The sequence below is a fragment of the Arvicola amphibius genome, chromosome 4, assembly GCF_903992535.2.
Source record: "Arvicola amphibius chromosome 4, mArvAmp1.2, whole genome shotgun sequence".
In the NCBI taxonomy this organism is placed as follows: domain Eukaryota; kingdom Metazoa; phylum Chordata; class Mammalia; order Rodentia; family Cricetidae; genus Arvicola; species Arvicola amphibius.
The window spans coordinates 20,756,061-20,768,152 of NC_052050.1; the positions used below are offsets into that span (position 1 = coordinate 20,756,061).

At 50.4% G+C, this 12,092-nt stretch overlaps 1 protein-coding gene across 2 annotated transcripts in view; it reads left to right on the plus strand.

Annotated features, from left to right (window-relative positions):
- Positions 1 to 7,926: 7,926 nt before the first annotated feature.
- The window catches only part of LOC119811038 (signal transducer and activator of transcription 5B), a 69,240-nt gene continuing 65,074 nt past the window's right edge, over positions 7,927 to 12,092 (plus strand). Inside the window, exon 1 of one of the 2 annotated variants that reach the window (XM_038324585.1) lies at positions 7,927 to 8,144. The gene's annotated coding sequence lies outside the window, so the exon portion shown is untranslated. The remainder of the gene's footprint in view (positions 8,145 to 12,092) is intronic. The other variant, XM_038324583.1, reaches the window with a different exon arrangement.

Consider the following 12,092-nt stretch of genomic DNA (forward strand, 5'->3'; position numbering starts at 1 on the left):
CACCAAACACCTGGCTGCGTTGGGCTTGGCTTGCTAGGAAGGTGGCTAGACCTGTGTCCTTAAAAGTTAGGATGGAGGTGCCAGCAAACAGAATTGGAATGGAGTAGAAAGTCTTCAGGGCCCACTCATGTCCCCAGACCTAACCTGGGCCCATGGGTCGCTCCCTGACTAGGTGATTCTTAGCCTCTTAATTCTCCTATCTTTAATCATCATCATCACCTTCTTCTTCTTCTTCTTCTTCTTCTTCTTCTTCTTCTTCTTCTTCTTCTTCTTCTTCTTCTTCTTCTTCTTCTTCTTCTTCTCCTCCTCCTCCTCCTTCTCCTCCTTCTCCTCCTCCTCCTCCTCCTCCTTCATCATCTTTTGTTTTTTGTTTTTCGAGACAGGGTTTCTCTGTGTAATCCTGGCTGTCCTGGAACTCTCTCTGTAGACCAGGCTTGCCTCAGACTCACAGAGATCCATCTGCTTCTGCCTCCCAAGCGCTGGGCCTAAGGCATGCGCTATCACTGCCTGGCTCTTTGCTTCTTTCTTATCACTATTTTGTGCGCACATGCTGCGGTACTTGTGTGGACGTTAGGGGACAGCAACCATGGGATAATGGCTCTCTGTCAACCTTATATGGGTTGCCAAGCTTGCTTGGCAAGAGACTTTACCCACTGAGACATTTTGCCAATTCGACTTGCACCGTTCACTGCTTGATTCTGCCTTTTTTTTTTTTTTTTTGGTTTTTCGAGACAGGGTTTCTCTGCAGCTTTAGAGCCTGTCCTGGAGCTAGCTCTTGTAGACCAGGCTGGTCTCGAACTCACAGAGATCCACCTGCCTCTGCCTCCCGAGTGCTGGGATTAAAGGCGTGCGCCACCACCGCCCGGCGATTCTGCCTTTTTGTATGCGTTGTTATGCCAGTGAGATACAATGGGTAGTGGGGTGTGGGGCAACTCTACAACTTTCCCAAGATGGGAACTAAGGAGGGAAGAGTGTTGTGTTGGGTTGGGGGCAGAGGTGGCCATGGTTATAACTCCAGATAACACAACTACCCGGAAGTGTCAAATTTGGTTTTTGTTTTCTTTTTCTTTTTTTCTGCCTTCAGTCCCTTGGTTTGGTCTCTGCTATTTCCCACCACAAAGTACCTTGGTAGTTTTAGGGGACCAAGCTCTAGGGGAGAAAACTGAGGCTTAGGGGAAGGGAATTAGAAAGATCAGAGACTGCCTGGTATCTGGATGGAACTGGAAGTAGAGGCTGCCCTCTTGCCTCTCTGTTTCATCCCCAATTCTGGCTTGCCATAGTCAGTGGAGTAAGGGGGATTAACAGATCACACACACACACACACACACACACACACAGAGGCTCCATATGGTGGTGTGTGTTTGTAGTGCCAGCACCAGGGATGTGGTGACAGGTGAGTCCCTGAAGCTCACCGTCTAGCCATCCTAGCATGGTCAACTAACCCAAGTCCCAGTGAGAGATCCTGTCTCAACAAGCAAGGTGGACAGCTCCCAAGGATGACACTTGAGGCTGACCTCTGGCCTTCATGTGTGTGTGTGTGTGTGTGTGTGTGTGTGTGCGCGCATACATGCATGTGCACTCATACACACATATGTAGCCACTCACACATATGTAGCCATACACACGTGTGCACCATGCACGCATGTGCGCCCATACACATATGTATGCCCTGCACGCATGTGCACCTATACACACATATGCACACTTACACACATGTGTACACATTCCCACACACACACCCCAAATCCCACAGAAACAAATCCTCCTCCATGCCATCTTGACCTGAATCATGGTACATTTGTGCTAACATGTTAGGCAGCTCAACCGATCCTGCCAACAACCTTGGAAGAAAGGCAGGGCTGGATTCACTCCAGTGATTCATCCATGAAAGAGACCTATCTGAAGTCATATTCTGGTATTGTATGTAGTTGTCACCACCAACAGCCTGTGGGTAGGGTTTCAGTGACCATTCGTAGGTGTGCCACCTCCAAGCCACGCTACACATGTAGAGTGAAGAGGTCTCTTCTGGCTGGCCTGGCCCTGATGGTTCTATGATATTAACTGTAGCCCTGCATTGTTCTAAGCAGAGACCTGTGGTACAGAATGAGCCCGTGTGACCATGTGTTGTAAGAAGGTGGGTTTGATTTAACAGAGAAGGGAAAGATAATACCAAGTGCCTTTTTTTGCCCTCAGAGCCCAGGGTAGTCTTCCAGACTTTCAGGCCTGCAATGTACCTGTTAAGGAAACTAGACGGAGGTAGCGGTCTCCCTTGGCCTCACTGTGCCCGGCGTAAGCAGGTAGAACAGAATCATCATTGTTTTTCTGTTCAGTCTCCTCTTCAAGGAGAGTTTCTGTTACTTGGGAGCCAGAGGGGTGTTCCCAAGAAAATTAGGGTGTCCCAGGAAGTACTTGTGTCCTATAGCTGGAAGGGATGACCAGACACCCCTGAGGCTCTTAAACATCCTCCTTCGCACCATCTGAGCTCTGCTTGGACTGTCTACAACCATTTCAACCCCCCAGCCTTGGCCACAGACCAGAGCTCAGCACCTACCCATCCCTGTAGAAATGCTGTTCTGTTAATGGCCATGCAGTCAGAGTGGGAGTTGGGGAGTGTGTGTGTGTGTGTGTGTGTGTGTGTGTGTTTTCTCTGTGAATGCTAAGAAGGGGAAGCAGCCTTAGTATTGGGGTGAAGCCCCTTTCTACCTCTTTCCCCTGGTCTCTAACACTCTTCAGAGAAGTCAATTTACAGAGAACTCACCAAGAGAACACAGGGCTGCCCTGCCTGAGGCATGGTGACTGTCCTTTGTTTCTGGGAACAGAGGGAAGGAGGGAGGGTGTGGGACTAGTCTGGGTGGTGCAGTGGAGGGTAGGAATCTGGCTTACTTTGCCCAGCTGCCATGCCCACCTACTCAGAGGAGATGGCGATAGGTCTGGTACTCTAGATACAGAGAAGAGGGTGTAGATATCATACTGGGTGCCCATCTCCTCTCTGGCCAGGTGGGCAGGAAGAAACTTGTGCTTTTCACAGCCTGCTCACAGCAGGCATAGGCCAGGGACATGGTGGGAGAGAATGGAAGGGGCAGGAGTGGGCTTGGCCACCGTTCTAAGCAGCCCAGGCCGGCCTGGCTTTGCGTCCTCTGATGACTATCGGCCCCTCTTCCCGCTGAGCTAGTTTGCCCTCCTTCCAGCCCAACAAGAACCCTTTTGTGCCTTGACCAGCCTGTAGCCCAACCTCAAGTCTTCTGGGGGTATGCAGGAGAGGGCTCCTTCCCTGCCCCCCCCCCCAGTGCTCTGTTACTTTCCTTTGTTATGACTGGTGGGGGGGATTCTTTCTGACTGTTTCTCATTGTTCCCTGGTGTCTTAAGTCTCCAACCCACCCACATCGTCCTTGCCTGCTCCCTGTGCTCCAAGCTTCAAACTGTGGCTCCACCATCCTAGAAGCAAACGGAGACCATAACATCAAAAGAAGGTTGAGCCCATGCCCCAGCCCTCCGCTTTGGCTTTGGGCCTGGCCTCCTTTTACTGGTGAACTCAGTCCCAAGCATGGGTTTTTCCCTTCACCGTGGACTTCAGCCACTCTAGTCCCCTTGTGTCCCCTTCGGCCCTTAGCTGAAACCCTATTTGTGCAGTCTTGGTGATCTAGAAGAAAACACAAAGTCTTCAGATTCACCTGGGCCTAATATGAACCTTGGCTCTGCCATGTGATCTTGTGCAACCGCGTCTGCCTCTCTGAGCTGAACAGCCTCTTTCGCAAAAGGAGGACGGCAAGACCCATCCGTCAGGATTTCTGTTAAGGCTCAGCCACAGAGCCAGGAATGGTAGCATCGGGGAAACTGAGACAGAATTCTTTGGGCTACACGGTGAATTCCAGGACCACCTGGGCTGACCCTGTCTCAACAATCCAGCAAATCAACCAGTCGAAGCTCGGTCATAGCACCTGGCGCTGCGTGTATCGTGTGCCCCTTCTTCCAGCTCCAATCTGTTTTTTCAAGGACTGTGTTCTTCTGCTTATTCAGCATAAGGGCTGTATACATTCTTATTGGATAAGAAGGTTCCTAAAACATCTCAGGGCTTCCTGAAGTTCCAAGTTCAGGGCATTTCCCAGGTCACACTTTCCAAGCCAGAGATCCCCAAGGGCTCTGCTTTCACAGTCCTGGCCTATGCCTGCTCACATCTTACTGACCTGCTTTCCAACCCATGGCAATAGCAGCAGCAGCAGCAGCAGCAGCAGCAGCAGCAGCAGCAGCAGCAGCAGTAGCAGCATCTTTGCCTGCTGCTGGCCTGACTTTGGAGTTTCCAACCTGCCCTGCAAGCCAGCAAGAGACTGGCTGTGCTGGCACTGTTCTTTCCTCTGCATCAGCCACACCCTCCCTTGGTTAATGCACCATTGCCCCAGGACTCTGGGTGTAGAGGGCATGGTGACCCTGTCCCAGGAGACACGGGGGCCCCTGAGCTTTCCAGAGAGCCACCCCTTAACTATTCCTGGAAGGGTGCCCAGATAGGTGAGGTACACAGGTGCCAGACAGGAGTGCGTGAGAATCTCCAGGTGGTGAGTCCTGCCTGGATCTGCACCTCCACCACTCCACTCCCTCTCTACTCCTCCCCTTCCCTCAGCAAAAATATGCTCCCTCCTGACCCAGCAAGCTGGCTAGGACTAAGTTGAGAGAATGAAATAAAGCATGCTTTTTATTGTATGCCGTCTTTAAACCAGGCAACGTGCTTAGTTGATTTCATGTGCATGTTCATCTCCTTCCTTCTTTCCTTCCTTCCTTCCTTCCTTCCTTCCTTCCTTCCTTCCTTCCTTCCTTCTGCCTGTCTTTTTGCTGGGCTTAACCTTGCAGTGATCCTCCAGGCCCAGCTTCTCAAGTGCTGGGATTGCAAGGCTGCCTCAGCACACCCAGGCACATTCCCTACCTTTCCCTTTAAAAACAAAGCATTCATTTAACTAACGTTTCTCATGGAATAAGAGGCACAAGGATAGACAGAGAATAACTAGTTCTCTTTCCCTGCTCTTCGTGTCCCTTCTGGAGGGACACCCATTGTTATTAGGGTCTTGTATATACCCTGAAAGACTGTATCCACCTCACCCCTCCCCACTATGACTTAACACATGAGAGGATACTGAGGTTCTCAGAGATGTTAAGCAGTTCGAACAAGGACACATACATGGTCGATGAGTTGACAAAGCTGGATGAAGATCTAACTGTTAATTTTGAACAGAAGCAATCCAGAATTCCACCAGAGCCCCCTCCCAAGGCAATGACTGTGACAGTTTCCACAGACCCAAGAACACTGGGGTCTCTGGTGTCCTGTCCTGTTAAATGTCTGGCCTCCTTTCTGGCTCTACGGGCCTATTCTGGCTTCTTCCCATACCAAAGAAGGGAAATTCCCATGAGTGCCCTTCACTAATGGGTGGCAGGTGGTTCCCCGGGGCCAGACTGATTCCTGGGATCCAGAGAAGTCTTTAGAGGGAAGCCACATAAACATGGGTCACTTACTGAAGGGGAGCATGGTTGTGGTTTCAATTACGTTTCAAAAAAACGGTCTCATGATCTCCCTGTGGCTATGAAGGAAGGATGTGAAATGAAGGCAGCCACATGGTCATCCACGAGCATGAAGGAAGGTGGCTCCAGTTAGTCCTGGCTGAGACTCTCAAGCCACAGCCCTTGAGGCTCTTCCATGTGGTCTCTTGGTCAAGTGGGCATCTCTGCAGCTCCAGGTATCTTTCTGGAAACTTCCAGGGTCCTACTGTCCTATTTCCTCCCAGCACTTTCTGTGCTCTAAGACTGATGCCCTCACAACTTAGAGAAGCATGGTCCAATGACCCAACGAAGAGGTACCCTGGCTCATCTGAATTGTCCAGCGGGGAGGGAGCTGTTGGACGTTGCTTGCTGTCCCAGAGTGACAGTCTACTGTTTTGCTGAGGTAGCCACAGAACATTTTATGTGGCTACCTAGCAAGCGGTCAGAGATGTGTCGTGATTTTCATGAATTGGTTCCTAGACCTTGTTCAGTCTTAGGAAAAGGACTTTCAATCTTAGCCCTTATTAATAGCAATAATAGTTAACAGAAATATCGTGCTTGGCAGTGTTTGAAGTATCTCACGTCTCATTGCTCACTTGATTCTCAGGATGCCACGAAATAGGCAGTATTGATATTACTATGTAGAGAAAACAGACACCAAGGCAGAAAAATGTTCACAGTGGTTTCTGGACCTTGTGCTCTTGATATGTACTTAGTCCTTGTAGTTTCCTTTTCCAAGGTACAGCATATTTACTGGGTGTCTACACAGGGCTGGGTGTGGGTGGGGGGATTTAAAGGTGAACAGGATATTGTGTCTGCCCTTGGAGGAGACACATGCTAACAAGAAATCGTTCTTCAACACAAGAGGTATAGTGATAGGCACAGCATGAAATGTGTGGTGAGAAACTGGAGAATAACAGTCATACTGCCTAGACGCTAGGCCCTAGAGCAGCAACCTGTGTGGGTCATGACCCTTTCACAGGGGTCGTCTAAGACCATCAGAAAATGCAGATATATTTACATTATGATTTGTAACAGTAGCAAAATTGCACTTACAAAGTAGCAACGAAAATAATCTTATGGCTGGGGCTCCCCACAACCTGAGGAACTAACTGTATTAAAACGTCAGAGCAAGCATCACACAGAAGGGTAGGCACTGAGAGGCCAGGAGTGTGTTCCTGGACGAGGGGCAGCAGGCATGCAGGTTTGGTAACTTGAAAGGAGAAATGTACCCTGAAGTTTTAACATCTCATAAGCAGGCTGCGGGTGGTGGGTGGGGGCCACTACACGTGACCCAGGGACGCTGCTTCCATCCAGTTTCCTGCTCCAGTTCCGAGCTCCCTGCCTCTATTTTGTGCTGAGCACTGTGTCAAGTGTTGCCCAGCCTGTGGGACAGGAGCAGAAGGGTTTTGTGATCAGTTTCAGACCCAAAAACCTTATGGCCGGTGTTATTCTTAAGGTGAAGGGAAGGCTGCTGGGAAGAGGAATATGGGAGCGCTTGCCTCTTGATCATGCCTGGCTAGGGAAAATTTCAGTTGAACAAATTGTTGAGAACGGGTGTTCTGTGTGTTTGTGCGGGGCTGGGAAGGGGTCCTCCCTCTTTTGCCCCTGCAACTGGGTTTCTGTACCTCCGATGTGCCTTGCTTCCGGGCTGGCCTGGCTGGCCCTTGGAGGGTTGCCAGGGAAACCACTGGCCAGCTCCGGAGATGGAACGCAGAAGAGTGGGTGACTCAGGTTGCCTTCTCTCACACACAGCAACGCCTCCCCAACATCGGGGAAAGGATCTTGGAGACCCTCTACCCTTGGAGTGAACACAGACCAGACGGTCCTGGATAAACCTGTCACTCCCATAACATTTACTAGTGGTAGCCGGCAAAAATTCCCAGGGAGAAAGGCCTCTCCCCTGTGCCCAATAAATTCACCTAAGGGCAGTCCACCGATCCAGTCAACCCGGTCCTGCCTGTGCCCGTCGGGGTGGTGCGACAGGGGCCCTGGTTTAAGCCGACCTCCGGGGAACAAGCCCGGGATAATTATTGATCGGGGTTACTATGGACTTCTGCCCTCGGCCTGAGTGCTGGAGGACCGGGAACGCGGGCCTGGTTCCTGGCGGGAGGGAGGTGGGCGGGCCGCAGAGGGGGGTCCAATTGCCAAGACCACAGCCTCCCGCGCCCTTGTGCGGTGGTCGCCCCCACCCAAGCAAAGCAGCATGTGCCGGGCGCCTGGGCACAGGCTCGGCGAGCAGCGGGAGCGCGCAGCGCAGGCCCGGCCGAGCGCGCCCCCGCGCCCCGCTGCGCGCAGAGGGTTTCGGGGCCCCGCAGGGCGGCCGCGCAGGGGGGCGCGAAGGGACCTCGGGGCTGGGGAGCGCGCGCTGGGAGGAACCAGGAAGCAAGGCGCGCTCGGGGCGACGGGCGGGCGCGCGTCCCCGGAGCCTGAGCGCGAGAGCGGCGCGCGCGCCCCCGTGGGCCCCGGGCGGGAGAAGAGTCGTCGGCCCAAGCCGTCACCCCGGGCGGGGACCAAGCGCCGGCGACGACGCGCGGAGGTCCTGCACGGGGAGGGAGCGAGTGGACGCGAGAGAGCGTGCGGGCCGGAGGAACCTCTGGCTCCCGTGGGGGCAGACCGAGGTAGGAGCTGCGCCCGGCGTGCGGCCGGGGGCCGGGGAGCCCGGGTGGGGCCCCTGTGCTTTTACTGTCTTGAAGCTGGGCAGGGCCGAGCCGCCGCCATCGCTCCGGGGCCGTGGGGAGGCCGCGGGGGCCGCGCGCTGGGCGGCCGCGGAGCGGCCCAGGGCGCTGTTGGGGGGGGGGGGGGCGCGAGGGAGGCGCGCGGAGGCCGAGGCGGGGGGCGCCATAGATGCCGTGGAAAGTGTTGGCGCGTGTGTGTCATGATGGGTGTGTGAGGGACACCCCCAGAGCCGATCCCCTGGGAGCCAGGGCACTGCTGTTGGCCGCCTCACACCTTCCTGTTGCTATTCTGAAGTCTGCGCTCTCCCAGTTTTTCCTCTTTTTATTATTACCTGCCCCCCCGCAAAGTGGGGTGCCGGAGAGTCTGGGGAGATAGATGAGCCGGAGGTGCCCAGTGGGGTGAGGGCGTTATTAGCAAAGCTTTAAGAAAAAGCGCCTTATAAGGAGTCAAGACAACAAATAGCAACATTTTGATAAGGCTCTGGGCTGCGGGATCCCGCGTCAGGACCTGCCAGGCCTGAGCTTGTACGTGTGGTGGTGGGATGTGGGCTCTCTCTCTCTCTCTCTCTCTCTCTCTCTCTCTCTCTCTCTCTCTCTCTCTCTCTCGCTCTCTCGCTCTCGCTCTCTCTCGCTCTCTCTCTCTCTCTCTCTCTCTCTCTCTCTCTCGCTCTTCCCCTCGCTCCCCCCCCCCCCCCAAGCCAGGGTTGAAGACTGGAAAAAAAAGTGCTCCCGGTGTCGGGGGTAGATATGGGGAGTCGGAAGGAGAGCTGTCTTATCACCGAAGCTGGTCTGAGGCTAAAGGAATCTGGCAAGATGGTCAGAGCGATCAAAGAAGAAAAAAAAACTTGTCCGGAGCAGGAGGCGTTTGCAAACACTTGTAGCCAGCAGTGATGGAAAAGGCAAAGAAGAAAAACAAGCGCCAGCGCTTAGCAAGCTGGGATTAATAAAAACCACAAGGCTTTCAAAGGAAAAAAGAGATACTGAGTCTCTTTCTCAAGGACCTATGCCCACGTTTTGTGCTTGTCTTGCTGTGGGTCGTAATTTGCAAGAAATAAATAGTGGCAAACTGGGTTATAGAATCTTAGATTTGGGGAGCCTCCACCCCCCTCCCCAGTTATACCTCTTTCCTTTATTGTAAAACGGAAAGAAAACAAACAAACAAGAAAACTGAGGCCCAGATAGGTGGAATTAGTTGCCAGCTCAGGTCACTGTTTATTGGTTTAGGGATTCACACTTTCCCTTATGGACCCATCCCTTGCAGAGCAGTAGATCTTTGCTTAAGTAGGTTTCTGTAGGCTGTCCCTTGGAGTATCCTCAGAGAGTAGCCCTTGAGAGGGCTAGTGTCACTGGGCTGAGGACTTTGTGCAGTCTTGTAGTAGTGGCATTTTATCGTCTGCTTGTATCTTGGGTTTCCAAATCGGTTGGATGGCTGCCTGGGCCCTAATAAGCTTTCAGCTGTTGAGTCCGCATTAGCTCGCACACTTTTGTTGCCGTTCAATTAGGATCTAGGACTTGGCCTCCTACCTCAGTGTTCTGCCATGCCTCATTTGTTTTTGTTGTCTGATGTTCACTGCCTATAGGATGTATTTCATTTAGGTACCATTTCTTTCCCGTTTCTCTAATTCACTCGTGAATGCTGAATTGGTTTTGAATCTTTGCAGTTGGGGGAACCGCTGCTGCTTGGCCCGGCTGATGTTTACGTGTTTGTTTGGTAACAGTTTTTCACCCTTGTGAGAGAATACAGCTGTTCACATTGACAGTGCCAAATGGGAAAGGGTTTTAAGAAAAAAAAAATTCACCATGCAACCCTTGGTGGTATCTGCCCGTCCAGTGGCCTGTTTTCTGTAGATTCAAGCACTAAACTGACATACAGCAAAGGAATGGGAAGGTCTCTCCATCTCTTTGTCTCCTCGCTCCCCCCCCCATCAGAAGCAAAACAAAAACAATAGTTGATTTCTGTCACCAACAGTTTGGTGATTGCATAACTTAGAGCTAAATTCCTCCAGAAATCTTTGCTGTAGACCCAGTGACCTCACCTGCTCCCTAATCCTCACCTTCCCTGTGTTCTTGTTTCTGCTGAGAAGCTGTTAATATATGCTGTGTTGAGTGTAAGAGGGGTGTGTTTCTTAAGTGTGTACTTCATAATGTATCTAGGAGGGAGGAGGAAAAGGTGCATTCGATGCTTGAAGTATTACAACATAAATATTTTGGCCAACACTTCCTATTGGTTCTGACTTCTCATTTCACCTCCATTTTCTTAGTCTCAACTGATTTCTCCTCCTCCTCCTCACACACAAAGACCACGCCAAGATGAAAAGGATCACTTATTGCTTTTTGGTAGATGTTTAATTTCTTCCCTCCCAATGATGCTATGGTTAGTCTGTGTTTGTATTGGGCTTTGACAGGCAAACCTGCTTGCTGTAGTTCCTTTGGCTTGTTTATTGTGTAGGCAGGTGACACACTGGCCTTGTAGGGAAAGGAAGGTGATTTAAAGAGGTAAATAAGTTTAAATCTGATGTCAGTTGGAAGTGGGCTCCATGTTCTAGTGCCCCACACACAAGGTGTGTGCGTGTCCGCAAAGTCGTGCCCAGATGTGTGGACTCTGTTGTTTGTGACATCCTCCCGCCTTTCTTTTGGAGTGCAGGTTACCAAAGAATTCCTATAGGAACCCCCAGTTGTTTTGTTGTTGTTTAAGCATTTGAAATTATTTTTTTTAACTACCTGAGGATAATTCCAAGTCATCTCCAATGGCTTCTGAAGTTCTTCTGAAGAATATTCTTGTACTATGTAATGAAATTTCAACGTCCTTTGACTTGGGAACTTCTGTTTTCATCTCCTCTCCTTCCCCTTCTCCTCCACTCGCCTCCTCTGGTTTTTGGTTTTGGTTTTTGCCCTAAAGTGGGGCACAGTAGTGCATGCTTATAATTTTGGCTGCTTGGGAAACTGAGGCAGGAGGGTTCAGAATTTGAGGCTAGCCTAGGCTGATAACCAAAAACTCTGTCTCAACATAATAATAAATAATTTGGGGGAGGGGAGGTGTAGATCAGGGTATGTATGTGGCTCTGTATCCTATCCCCAGCGACAACAGTCTCAAAATACCACTGTTCCCAATTGTCATATTTAAAGGAATAGGTTTTTTAATCTTTTTTTTTGAGACAAAATCTTACTCTGTAGTCCAATCTGGCCTTGAATTTGTGACATCTTTCTGCCTCAGCCTCCCAAGTGCTGGGATTAGAGGCCTGAGTCAACAGGTCTACCTCCATCTTTTTTTCTTTTTAAATTGAATTTTGTGAATAAAACTGTTCTAAAACCAGAAGAGGCTTTTTCCTCTAGCGTGGTGTGAACGCAACAGTTCTGTGTTTTTTTCTGGGAATAAGAAAGTCAGATTTAACAATCTAGTTTCCATTGATTAGGCAGGGTTTTTTTGTACATTTAAATTATAAACACAAGGTGAAGTTTAAAAAAATTTAGTTTATCCCCAATTACAATGGCTTTATTTGAAGCAAAATAGTGACAATGGATATTTTATTAAGGATAACCCTTTACTACTTAAAAAAACAAACAAACAACAACAAAAACCAAGGTGTGTTGGAAATGACTTTGTGTATCGAGATCGATGCTATTTTTACTCATCCAGAGAAACACTGCAGGATCAGATCTTAGGTTGACAGCATGAGACCCTCACTTTAGTGGTTGCGGTGTCTTACACGACATTTTATTACTTTTGTTAGTTTGTCACAACCATGACTTCCTTGGAAGGTATCTTTGAGGTTTGCTTTTCATTTTTTTCTTTTAAATGGTAATATTGGGGCGGGGGTGCTTCCTGTTTATATTTTCAAAATTGGGTCCACATGTTAACCTTCTCGTCAGGTCATGGTTTTACTTTAAACA